The sequence below is a fragment of the Corapipo altera genome, unplaced genomic scaffold, assembly GCF_003945725.1.
Source record: "Corapipo altera isolate COAL_440 unplaced genomic scaffold, ASM394572v1 98, whole genome shotgun sequence".
Classification (NCBI taxonomy): domain Eukaryota; kingdom Metazoa; phylum Chordata; class Aves; order Passeriformes; family Pipridae; genus Corapipo; species Corapipo altera.
In genome coordinates, this window is record NW_020884914.1 from 3555487 (window position 1) to 3569332 (window position 13846).

Genomic DNA, 13846 nt, shown 5'->3' on the forward strand with positions numbered 1-13846 from the left:
TGGAACTGGTTAAGGAGAACACACAGCACATTTTTATCAAGTGAACATTAAGGGACCAGCACCTGTTCCAGGAGAAAAGACTGTTCCAGGGTCCAAGAGCTCATAAACCCTGAAAAGTTCCAGCACTGTAATTTCTTTCCCCTCTCTCTCCTCCCTTTCCTTTCCTGCCCGTTCATGTAACCGTAGTTTGACAAAATTACAACTAAAGTTCCAGGCTCCCGGCTGCGAGTGCTGAAACTTCGCCCCCCGTGCTCATTTGCACAAGGCTTTTCGAGACTGCAGAGTGCCATCTAGGCGAAGGAAGGAGGATGTGCTGCGACTCAGCCAGCTGGAGGTAATAAATCCTTCAGGGATGCATCACAGAATGCCTACGAGATGCTTTGCAGAACAGCTCTTTGCAGACTGCAGATGTTTTGTGGCATTTTTTTTTTTTTTAAAGTACTAAAATCCTCCCGTGGCTGAATGAGCAATGCTCTCAAATGGCTTGTGGGATGAGACGAGAGCCCTTTTAGTTTAGCATTTGAATATTTATGCATTCTCATGGAGAAACATTTTAGCTCCTTATTTTTTCCAGGCTATTTAAGGGTTCACCTGGTTCAGATGGCCACTGAATCAGAACCATTTTGATGCTGAGTTTCCAGGTAGAGCCTCATTAAAGGACACATATGGACCTGAATCAGCTGTCACACATAAATTAATGAATTTTTCACATATGTGCAAATATTGGCCTGTGGGGAGGTATTGGAAAGCACAGACTCCATGAGCTGTGGATATTTAGCAAGAGGCTGAAAATCTTGCTTATGTCATAAGGGGAAAAAAATTAATCTGAGACAACTGTAGAGATGTGGTAGGCAGCAGTTGCTGCAGCAGAAGGGGCCTGCTCCAAGGGACAGTGCTCCCACAAACCTGCCAAGCAGCAGAAAGGAACCAAACCACATAAACACCAAACTTCTGTTCTCCTGTGTCAAGAAAGCAGCCACATACTTACAGACTCAGCATCCTCATTTCTGTAAAAAGTCAGATGAAAAGTGCAAGAAAGTCTCTTCTAACTTGTTGCATTTCCCTTATACCCAGCTGTGAGTGAGGGCAGATCACTGCAGATGCCCACCCCACAGAGACAGCAGCAGCTCCTTAGCCCTTCAAGAACAACATTGAAATGCAGCGACCTCCTAAATGCACTTGTGCAAGACACAAATGTACCTTTGCTGCCCAGGGTGGTCCTTCTGGTTCAAAGGAGCCTCAGGACAAGGTGATGCTGTGAAGGTCTCAAGGAGGATGAAATCCCCACTGACCTGCTTGGGGCAGGAGAGCAGCTGCTGCTGTCCCATCACCTTTGTTAAATCCAGCATGGAAATCAGCCCACTGCATTTTGCTGCCTGCCCTTGCCCAAGCTCACAGGAAAACCTCTGGAGGAGTTCAGCTGAAGGCAGAGAAGGGCAGACAGCAAGCAGCATAAATGTCATCGCCTTTCTCCTGGGCCTCTATCAAAACCTGACCTGACAAATTCATGTTTAAACTAAGCAGCACTGAAACAGTCACAGAACGGTTTGGGTTGGAAAGGACCTTAAAGATCATCTCATTCCAACCCCCTGCCATGGGCAGGGACACCTTCCACTATCCCAGGTTGCTCCAAGCCCTGTCCAACCCGGCCTTGAACACTTCCAGGGATGGGGCAGCCACAGCTTCTCTGGGAAACCTGTGCCAGTGTCTGGTGACCCTCACAGCAACAATAGCCAAAGAATGTCTCCTCTCAAGGGTCCATATTTAAAGAAGAGGCTACAGCAGCACAAAGCTGCCCTCCGGAAGCACCATCATTTTTTTGGGAGTCATAAAACAATACACTAGCCCAGCAAAGCAATAAATAATGGAACCTGGTGAAAAATGCAAATAAAACATTTTCCCTTCCTATTTTTCATGTTTCTAAATATGTTTCCTTCCGTTGCTGTCAGGCCCTTTCTGCTTTGCCTTTCACAAACCTTCAGGCACAGCAGAAACAAATTGCAAAGGACTTGGGAGAGAAGCAAAGGGGCTGCTGCCATCCCTGCCTTGTTCCCCCTGCCACACTCTGTCAGGACCAGGAAGCTGGGGGCTGGATTTAGATTCGGCAGGGAGGCTCTCCCAGCCTGTAATTATGCTGACAGCTTCATGAAAGCTTTACTTTGGGCCTAATTAAGACTTATTAGAGTTGAAAACAAACAGAACTTGGTTCTTTCCGGCACAGTAGACCCTTTACATGTGCAAAGCAAAAAGATGAAAACAGAAAAGGATGGAAATCAAGGGGCGGGGGGGGGGAAAGGTCTGTGTTCAGTATTTTGAGTCAGGGCAGGGAGAGATTCACGAGGATCACCATTGGAGATGGTGGGATGGTGCCAGAGGGATGGATCCCAAATCACCCACTGGTTAGGGACACTTGCTCATTGCTCCCCAGCACACTGTTGTTAATGCTGTGAAGCAGGAGGGAAATTCAGCATTTCAGAGTTTCTGATGGCTGAGAGATGGGGCAGGAGGACAGACAGCACATACAGGCTCTGGGGGCAAAGGGCTGCACACTTCCACAACTGCAGGAGAACCTGCACAACCTGAGCTTCCCTTGGACAACATGAATGTCACCTTAGTCTGTGCACTGAATACCTAATGTAGGTGCAACACTAAAGCAGAGCTTTTCAAAAAGACACAAGAGCTGCACCAGACACCAGCAGATGAACTTGCCTATGACCAGTGAAAAGGGGCAGGTTCCCACCTGGTGCAAGTGGATTTCCCTATCTTCCAGAGAATAAATGCAACTCATTCTCTCTTTTCATAGATTCTTTTCTCACATTAATAGCATAAGATGATGAGAGTGAATGCCGAGCTGCAGCAAAAATCCCTCCTTCGGGACCGGTCGTGTGCTGAGCCCAGCACAGCTGCTGGAGTGCCAGTGCCCTCTCCCGTTCAGTGCGCACCAGCTTCCCTGCTCGTTCCACAGCCTGTCTGCACGCCTTCAGAGGCTGGGGGGAACCATTCCCAGACACAGCCTGACATCCTGCTACTGACCAGTAAAAAATGGTATTTATAAGGTTAAGGGAAACGTGAAAATGCTGCAGAACTTACTTGGACACTGTGTCCTCTTCACTGTGATCCAAAAGAGTTATCGCTTGCATCGGGTCATTTAGGAAGAAATAATCCTCAAACTCTCATGTCTTTGTGTACAGCAGGTTTGGATCTTCTCTCTAGAGCAAATCTTCAATGACATTCAGTTTTACTCTCTGTGGCTGTAACTCGAACTCCAGGCACTGCCAAGTATATTCACAGAGTTACAGAGCCATTAAGGGTCTGACATTGGGGTTTTTCCTCCCATTATACCTGGACAGTTTTCCAGACTTTTTACACCGTCATATCATTACAACAGCACAGACTCATCCTCATTTTATCACAAGATCAAAAGCAGTGGTGATGCTACAAAGTGTTTCCTGACAGCTCTTCTCTCAGCCCAAGGATTTCTGAAGGGGAGCCCTGATTAAGTTGCTTTCTGGTCTGATGTTATTGACCATCCTAAAGCAGCTGAAGGAACCAAAAGAATGAGTAGCAAACCTTTTCACTGTTGAAAGATGGGAATATTCCCATGGACACAGTCCCTCAGGTGCCTCAGGGTGGGTAAGACATCAGATCAAAATGACAAAAAATCCAGAATTGTTACTGATGTGTCAACAGAGAGAATTTTCTTTCCTTCTTCTTAATCACCACTACCTGGAGTCATGCTGTAATGTGGGAATTCCAGCCACCAGGCTATTACAGTGAAGGTCTCCAACTCTCATGTTTGAGAGAACTCACACTTAATGACACATGAGAACATGACACTTACTGGCTAAAAACTAAGACAAAAAGAACCCAAAGCTCCTCAAAACAAACTCAGCTGAGCAAAGTGTTTTGTCAAGGGCACTGCAAATTGAGCAGTGAAGACCTTCTGACCAAACAGGATTTCCCAGTTCCTGACCTGTCCTTGTGCCCTCAGCAATTACCATTTCTCCTGCCTCCCCTCAGACCCACAGTGATCTCACAGTCTCATTTCTCCAGGGCCCCCCAACAGCTGAGGAAGGAGAGGGGTGACATACAAAGCCACTGCCTGGTCAGTGATGATTCAACTAAAGGGATAAACACAGAGCTCTGTACAGAGCACGTTAGCCAGGCTGACAGAGACAACCCTCATCAGCTGAACAAATGGAGAGCAAAAATCACCCAAGTGAAGCAGGGGAGGAACATGTTCAGCACTCTTCAGCTTCAGGAAACACGAGTACCCTTGTGTGGGAAGGAGGAGCTCCTTGAGACACCACTGGGCAGAGCAGGGCTTTGGTGCCCTGCCACCAGCACCAAGGGAAATTTCCCCACAGGGACCCAGGAGTGGATGGCACCTCCTGGCAAAGGCAGACTCTGCTGCTGGAGATGCTGGGCCCTCTGAAACCTAAATTGCTGCAACTGGGCTCAAATGAGCTGGCAGAAACAGCTCACCCCATAAGGTGACTCTCGTGCCCCTCTCACAGTTTCAGTTATTCTCACCAGCACCTCTAACAACCAGCAATGGATGACAAGAGCAGAGCCTCTGTGATCATTGATGGGCAACCTGACAAGATGTGTTATTTCTTATATTTCCTCTCTGTGGTTCTCCAAGTAAAATTTACAGGATCGGACAGAATTGCATACTAAAATATTACCTAGGCTGTTGATAGCAATATATTTATATAGTCTTCCTCGCTTTGAGAGTTGTAGTAACCTGTGTAGTAGCTTAAATTAATTCTTCTCTGTGTTCTGGCAGATAGAAACAACAAATACAGCTGCTCTGTTATCAGCTGCCAAGTCTCCTGCCACTATCCTTCTGTAAAGCTATTTGCTGGCAGCTCCTACTGGGAGCAGAGACCTGGTGTGGGGTTCACAGGGGTCACACACATTATTAAGGGGCACAGAGAGGTGAGGCTGCACTGGAGCTGTAGGATGTTACAGGGTTAACACCACGGAGCTCTGCTCCAGCCAAAGAGCAAAGCTCAGAGCACAGAGCATGGGTGCAAAGGCCTCAATGCTCACACCCAGGAGTTACCCGCAGCTCCTCACACGCAGATCTTGAAATCTCTGATTTCTTTTTTTCTGAAACTCAAATCCATGAGAGCAAATTAATTTGTCCCAGTTTGGATGCTTACACAAAACCCATCAGTATACCAGGGTTTTTCCAATGATAATCTTGGTTTTCGTCAGTTCTTTACATAACATATGGTCACACAGCACTAACTAGGACCAGATCTGGAACCTGCTGAAAGCCAGTTGGGAAATAGGGAGATTTATCCAAGAACAAGTTTTGGAACTCTTATGAAAGAAGGGAGACATTGCACCAAAATAAACTGAAGTTTAGAAGATAGTAAAGCTGTTTCCAATACTATAACCTGTGTGGGTTGGAGTCACATGCAATGAATGACTTGTGGCTGTTACTCCAAACTCCCAGTAGCCCTACTACACCACTTTTTGGAAAAGCCCATCAATGGACTTCCACATTCACCATTTGTGGATGCCAGACAGATGTGCCAGCAGGAAGCAATGCCCCACAGTTCTGAGAAAATCAGTCCCAAAGTAAAATATGAAGGGAAAGCCATACATCCAGGATCCTACCTGTATTGAACTGCATCTTTGTCAGTCCAGTCAGTGAAATCATTTTCTTTTTATCAAAAACATCAGGTTTGAGGTCTTCTGGCCTGAACCAGCAGCAGCTGAGCTGGTTCCTGTGCTGTGTGTGAGTGGGGGCATCCCCTTCCTACTGCAAGGTACCAGCCAGGGTGTAACCCTGGCAAGGGGGAAGCCATCCACTGGGGAGGTGACACAGACCACCAAAACAGACACTGAAGGTGGGCATGTCCTCTGCAGTTGAGGTTCCTGCTGTAGCTCCACAGTACAAAGCAAATTCAGCACACTGCTGCCAGAGTCTGCTGTCAATCCACCCCATTGCTCTCCTAGAAGCTCTGCATGGCCCCTAAGGGAGTCTGCTGAAGGTTTCCTTTCTGTAGGACACAAACATTCATTAATCAATGACTTTAAAGCCATTTATGGCACTGAAGGTCTCTCCTGAAATTTCTAGTTACAGCTCATGCCTGTGCCTAACAAGTTGCTTTTCTCTATGAAATCACTCCATGTTTTCCTTCCACCTGCTCTGTAAGGAACCTCGAGGTCCATGTGCTCAGGGTGACTTTAAGGAATAATTACCCCCCTGAAATGGCTCATTTAGCTCAGGAGAGGGACTTGCTGAGGTACAATGTCACTGCCACAGGGACAACACCTTCCTTCACATTCCCCCCATCCAGAGAGCCTCCTCAGCAAAGCATTTAGTTCTTCTCTTGTTCATGGCCAAAAAGCACCACTTCAAGGTATGATACAACTCTATAAATTATATAAATAAAGACACCATGTGTAATACTTGTGATAACTAAAACCACTTTCATACCAGAATTGCCAACAGTCTCTGAAATCAATAAATAGCTAAAAGTAGGAAGCATTTAATTGCATTCTGAGGAACTGATGAATTTCAGTCCATCTGGAATACTTAAACTGAGTACTTATCTCTGATAGCTACATCCACATTAATAAATAAGAAAGAAAGGTCAAGTTCAAAGCACACTGAGATCAATACAGCTTTAAATGCACACATTTGAGATGAATCTAAAACCCCCACACGTTAAAAAGTGCCAGCTTGACGTTTTTCTGGGAACTGGATCACCTACCTACCGGATCCCCTACCTACCAGCCCCACAGGACTCGAAAAAGTGTTTCAGACAGGGAGGAAGATGTCCCAGAAGCCTTAAAAATGAGAAAAAAAAAAATCTCAGAGTGGCAACAATGAGTAGTTTCTGCCAGTCATTTCCGAAGGTAAGGGAATAATGGAGGCTAACCAAAAGAAAATGTAGGGAACTATCTACTGAAGGGCTGTTTGGTGTGCAGACTGTTCTGCTTTTTTTCAAAAGGAAGAATATTTTCTTTCAACCTCATATAATTTTAAAAAATGAAAAAAAAAAAGTGTAGCAAGTCAGTTAAGTAAATACTTATAATTATTAATATTTATTGACTGTAAGTAAATAGTGAGTCCTGAAGTCTTGGTGGAAAACCACACAGCTGTAAATCAGCCCCACTACAAGCAGCACTACGAGCAACAGATGTGGTCACTCCAACATTTTTTGGCAGGTTTTAAGCGATGCCTCCACTCCTGAGCACACACTAAGGTCTGATCAACCTCCACTTACACCAAAAGAGCCAAAGGTTGTAGTATCTGTGTACAGAACTGCTTTGTAGGAAATGAGGGAGAAGGGAAAGTTACCTGCATGGATTAATAACTTTAATAAGGCTTCCCAGAAGAATATGTCAAATCATTTCAAATCATATAGCTTTTAAAAACTGATATTCACAGTTCATTTTACAGCCACGGCACATGAAAAATGTTAGAATCTGTGCTCCAAGTTGCTGAGATTCATCAGAATCAATAAGAAACCAGATGAAAACACCTAATTCCAGCTGACCCTTTGGTGGCCTTTGTCTCACTGCTGTACACATAGAGCAGTATGGGCTGTACAGACCATTTCAACACAGACTTATTTAGAACAGTGCAAAAATTAGAGGATGCGAGGAAAGGGGAAAATGACAAAAAACACGAGGTATTGCTGAATAAGGGCAGAGTAGGAAGGCACCACAGGGGGGCACAAGGGGGAAAGGATTTGCAGGGATAAGATACGGACCCACAGCAAACTGTACTGCCTTGGGTTTACTGACATAAATGGTAAAAAATAAAAGACAGTTAAAAAAATATACTTGCTTGTTTGTGGTGGTCATGTCTGCTGTTCCAATGTCCACGTGGTTTTGCAGAGGCCATTCCTGTGATCAGGAAGGTCAGGATAATACAGCTGTGCCGTTCACCTGGACTACTCAGTGCCTGGTTCATGGATGGCAAACAGCCCTGGCAGCCCCTCATCTGTCTCCAAGACAGCCAGCCAGGAGGGATTTCAGACTGTATGTAAATTTATTTAACCAGGAATTCAAGCTCAACATAAAATCCCAGCTGGATGTGATGAGGCCTTTAACTCATACACCAGGGTAAGCTCAGGGCAAACCCACTCAAGTTCAGCTCAATCAGCCAGGCTCCAGTTTAATGCCAAAAAGTGAGAGTCCTGGGTTTCACAAACATGGGGTCTGTGGAAACAGTCTGCAAAATGGGAGTTCAGTTACACCTGAGCTGGAATTTTTAAAAAAAAGTTCCTTTTGCTTTGAAGTCCCTGAGGCGGGGCCAGAGCCATTAGTGCGGATTTCAAGCTCAGGAATGATTTTGGTTTGATCTGAACATCTGTTCCCTTCCTGTGCCCCACAGCCCAGGCAGGAGCCAACCCACAGACTGGTTTTGGCTCACTTTCTTTCTAAGTGTGTGTGAAAACTTCTTGGATCTACAGAGAAGGCCCGTTTAACCCAAAACCAAAGAACTCAGCACGGTGCACAGGCTCTGCCTGGGCGGAACACACACCATGGGCAAGGTCTGCTCCAGAGGACCCTCAGCTCTCGAGAGTCACTGCAGCTACCTCTAACCCCTTCCACAGACCCTGACAGTCTGCACAGGGACCTTTAAACAAACTCATAAACCTGCCCAGCCAGGTGCAAGAGCCTGATGTGAGCCCAGGGCCCCTCACGCCGGGCTCAGCGGGGTCACTGCGCCCGCAGCACACGGAGATGGCAGCACCCACAACACCAGGGAGCTCATGGCAATGCCAGGAACCAATTCCCCGTCTCCCCAAGACCACAATAACACCTCAGCCACAGAGCAATGCTCCTCTTCAGTTGTTTATGCAGCTCTTTCCTAGGAATAATATATTGTATGATAGTATGTCCATGTTTAACCCTCAAGTGCAGCTCAGCCCTGGCAGCTGTGGTGGACCCTGGTCTGGCTGTCTGTGAGCTCTTCAGGAGCAAAGCCTGAGGAGACAGCTGTGAACGGTGTGATAAGGCTGTGGGTGGTGTGATAAAGCCGTGGGTGCTGTGATAAGACCGTGGGTGTCCGTGGCAAGCACTAAGGCTCTGCTGGCTCACACCCTAGATGGCAGCAGCACCCAAGGAATAGGCTGGGAAATCCACACCTGCACATGCCTGATGGGGTTTCACATAAATCCCATTTGAAGGCCTCCACCTAAAAAGAAATTATTCTGGAAGTCTGAACAAAAGGCACACAGTGTGAGCACCAAGCATTTCTGGAGACTGGGAATTGAGCTGCCGCCATGGGCCGGGCTCCCCTCATGCCACCACAGCAAGGACAGAGCCAGCTCTGCCAGGCAGCCTGCAGAGAGCAAGGGGACAGTCTGCTCCTATGTGTAACCAGCGTGCTTTTCTGGCACCATAATGGTCATGAAACTGCTGTGGAGGGGTAACTGGGAGGGCTGAACCGCTGGGTAGGGATGACACCCTCAACACGGGGGTAACTTTGGCCCATTTCACTGTGTAATCATTTCTAAGTCATGCCCATACCTTAAAATATTTTTAGTTGCTTCAGCACTGGTACATCTCTTGTCCAGCTCCCCTAATTGTTTCTCCATACCCAGATAACAGGACAGTTGCAGCCAAGGAGCATGGAACAGATATTGGAACAGGGCACACAGGAGGAGATGGCTACATGGGACTGTGCTGGCCAGCAGAAGCTGCAGGGACATTCCTGTTACATCCACCCAACAGCAGTGTATGCACACCCAGGATTTTTCCAGAACCCACATGGTGGGTGCCATTTCCACGCTGACACAAGAGCAGGCACTGCACAGCACTCTCCTCGCTGTGCAAGGTTTGTCAGAGAGCTCCCAAGAGTCCAGAGAAGGACACTCACACCAGACTCTTCTCTCCCTGTCCGTGCTGGCACCACCCTCTGCTCTCCAGCTTCACTTGCAAACCCTGCAGTATTGCAGTCATGGCTGCAGTGAACTCCTGGGAGGGAATTTCCCCAGACCTGGGGCCGTGCAGAAGAAGAGCAAGCACACTGTTCCACTCCTCACTCAGAAGGAACATTAATATTTTACCATCAAAGACTATTGATTTTCTTTGTCCATCTTGCATTTCTTGAGCACATCCTGTATGGAAACAAACTTGGGAGAAAAGAAGAGAGAGCAAATAATGTTGTTTAATTTGCAATGTATGACCGGTTTCATTATGTGAAATGCTAAGCCTGGAATTTACTGCATGGATTAAGTGTCACCCTGGCAGATAATGGACACAATACATCCACAAATGAAAAGCAGAATGAGACACAAGTGGCAGAAGTGGGAAAGCACACACTGTCACTCCATCTGCTGCCTCATGCATCACCCTGTGGTGACCAAGGCACCAGCCCTGAGCCTCACCCAGCTGGGCTGGGCAGTGCCACAGGTTGTACCAGATCACCTGAGAAGCATCTTGGACATCTTGTTACCTGTTTCACTGCTGTCTGAGTTAACTTTGGGCTACATAGGCAAGAGTTAGCCTTGTGTAATAAAGTTATGATTATGGAGATTACACCAGCTCTAGTGATACATTTGAAAGTTTAAGTCCAGGAAACACACAGGATTAACAAAAAGTGACATTTTCAGCTCCAAGGGCCTGCAAAGTTGCCTTCAGCCACGGAGAAAGTAGGCAAGCAGGCTGTCAAGATAAATTTTGATCTTAACAAAGTAAAGAAGACAGCACACTGCTCTTCTAAAGATACAAATACTGATAGTAAAGCCAAGATTTTTTTGTTGCATAGTTCTGTTCATCAGCTAAAAAAGCATCAACTCCTAATCAGTCACACGAGAGGCAAAGGCACTGTTAAGAGGCAAACCCACTGGACAGGGATGCAGACCTGCCATCACACCAGGCAGCACAGCCCTTGGCACAACCTGCTGGGTGCCACATTCCGAAAGAAAATCTGGGCTAAAGCACAACCAGCAAAACCCCAGAGACTGGGAGAGTCAGGACTCCTTCCCACACCTAAGGTTGCCCATATCACCTTGCTTTTTCTCCACCTGCTAATATGGAAACTCGTGCTGCCTTTTAAAGATATTTAGGCAGTAGCTGGGCCACTGCCACATTGTGGGTATGCACTGGGGTGAGGCTCCCAAAAAAAACAGGGGCTTCATCACCACGTGGGACTCACAGGGTACGTGATCTCTGCCCTGGATTCCCTCCTCCTCCTCTCTTTGCACCCTGCAAAGACCAGTGAACTGCAGTCCTGCATCGCTGGGACATTCACCCCTCTGCTTCCCTGCAGCATGGGCAGGAGCTCCTCCAGCTCACTCCCAAGCAGTGGAAACGGGCACAGATCCATAAAGCAGCTGAAGATCTGGCTCCACTTGACAGCAGTTTTATCTGAGATCATGATGAGCTTGATTAGAGGGTGCCAGATGGATTGCTCTGGGGAACCATATTTATAGATAACACTTGAAAGGGCAAGTTCAAGGTGATGGCCCCTGGTGGCCCTTTTAGTATTCCTTCCAGAGATCCTTATTCCCACCTACCTGAGTGCTTGCCAGGCAGGTTGGAAAGACAGCAGATGAAAGCTCCTGGTGCTTTGTGTTTTCTCCTGGCAGGAGCACTGCTACCACCTTGCCCTGCACCACAGACCATGGACAGCCAACACAGAGCCACACATTCTTCAGACCAAGACTCCATTTTTGTGCCAGAGCAGCATGGTTTCTTTTCTCAGAGCAATGAGATACTCAGTGCAGTAACAGCATAGCACCACTTTTTAGAGCCATCATCTTCCTGCCTCCCAGCACAGCACTTGCTACTTCACTCTGGACCTGAAACATGTGAGATGGAGGCAAGAAATTCACACAATTAAATTTGGGAGCAGTTTCTGCTTTGCAGGGCTGCCTGTCCTTAGGAGGTTATGGAATAGCAATTTTGATAAACAACCTTTAAGCTTCCAGAGAAGCATGTGCCTCCTAGGAAAGGAAAATTCATCCATTCTTAAGTTCTCATCTGTGGTCAAGTTGCTCTTTGAGCAGCAGGTGTTGCTTGGGCAGCATCAAGCAGTACTTTTACTCCCTCACAAATAAAACTGCATGGACAAGGACAGTATATAGCAAATCCTAGACTAATTGAGGTGGAAGGGGGGCCTGGGAGGTTACCTGGTCCAATCTCTGCTCAGAGCAGGCCCAAGAACAGGATGCTCTGGGCTGTGTCCATTTGAGTCTGCAGTTATTTCCAGCCCTATGACCTGTGGGGAATCTGAGATTATGTTAATTTAAAAGAAACACCACACATCAGGTACAAGGCACTTACCAGAAATACCTGGACCTCCAGAGACATTGATTTCAGCACAGGGAGAAGCTTCTTGGGCAAAAGAGGTTGGAGCAGGCCACAGTCACACACAGGAGGAAGAAAACCAGATACAGACAGGGCTTGTGGATCCTGCCTCAGGAAAGATCAAATCAACCTCAAAAATGACTTTGAGGGAACTCTTAGGCCTTCTTTTGTTGAAACTATTAAAGACCCAGTTCTTGGGATTTAAATATGTTGAACCCAATTCCTGAAAAATTTCTACACGGGACAGATGACTTGCCCGCATTTTGGAAAATGCATCTAGAATTTTGGCAAGATCTGAAGCTGTTAACAGGACAAGCAGATGGAAACAAATCAGGTTTTAATGAATAATCTAAGACTCCAAATGAGTTGCACCCTTGCACTGTCATCTGCACAGCACACACAACTCTGCAACTGCAACATTCATCTTCAGCACATCCCTACTCTGAAAACTGCAATCGCTGAAGTCAAAGACTTGAAAATTCATTTTAGCACAGAGAAATGCATCTTCAGTGATTCACATTAATGACAACAGTTTCTCCAGGGAATGGAAAAAACCTTGCCTGCCATGGGAGTTCACAGATGCTCTTTCAATGTAGCCACAAAAAAAGCAGATTTAACTGCACAAGTTTTTTCAGCAGAAAATCTTAGAGATGAAAGAGAAAATATCAACTATAGTTCCCTCGATAGAATAAACAGTTGGATTATTGGCAGGGCATTCAACACAAGTCTCTAGAAGATGGTCCCCCTTGGCTGAGAAGTTCACTCACCTCTAAGCACAAACAATTAGTTTCTTTTTGTTGGTGCTTTCAGAGAGAAACGGAAAACAGGCTTCAGAAAACTAATGCTGTCTTCAACAAAAGTGATCTTCAGCTGTGCTTTATGAAACAGATAAGGCACTATCACTGCTGCCAACCTGTGGCAAAGCTCTCTCCCCAGAGCTTTGAAATTTGAATTATATTCAAAAAAGCACAGCAGGTATTTTTTCAAAAATAGCCACAAGACTGGCCTAAAACATTCCAAAGATGCAGAGATTTCTGTGGTTGAATGTGATCTAAAGATCATCCTTTTGCAAAGAGGCCCCACTATAGACTATTAGAGTTATTAACTGCACAAGATCAAGTAATTACTTAAACAGCAGAACTAACTTATTTTCTCACCACCTTACTCTTCGTCTTGCATACTGCATCACAGATGAGACTCAAGGAATTCACTTCAAAATAAGAAAGCTTGGTTCAAACAGCAATATAAAAATGAAAATACACAGGAAAGTAACAAACTAAGCTTTGGACTTGTGGGCACTGGCCTGTTCTGTGAGCAGGGGCACACAGGGCTGTGTGGGCAGGAGCTGGAAGTGCCCCCTCAGGAGTCCAGGAGAAACAGCACAAGGTTCTCAGCACAACTACTTTAAATGAAAACATTTTGTATCCTCTGCTTTGATGCTTTGTAAAAAGGACACTAGATGTTCAAAATACCAGAAAAAATCCTTGTGGCTTGAGTTTCAGAGTTGGAAAAGCATCATGAGTTTTTCTGGCAAAGATGTGACAGTGTTACACCA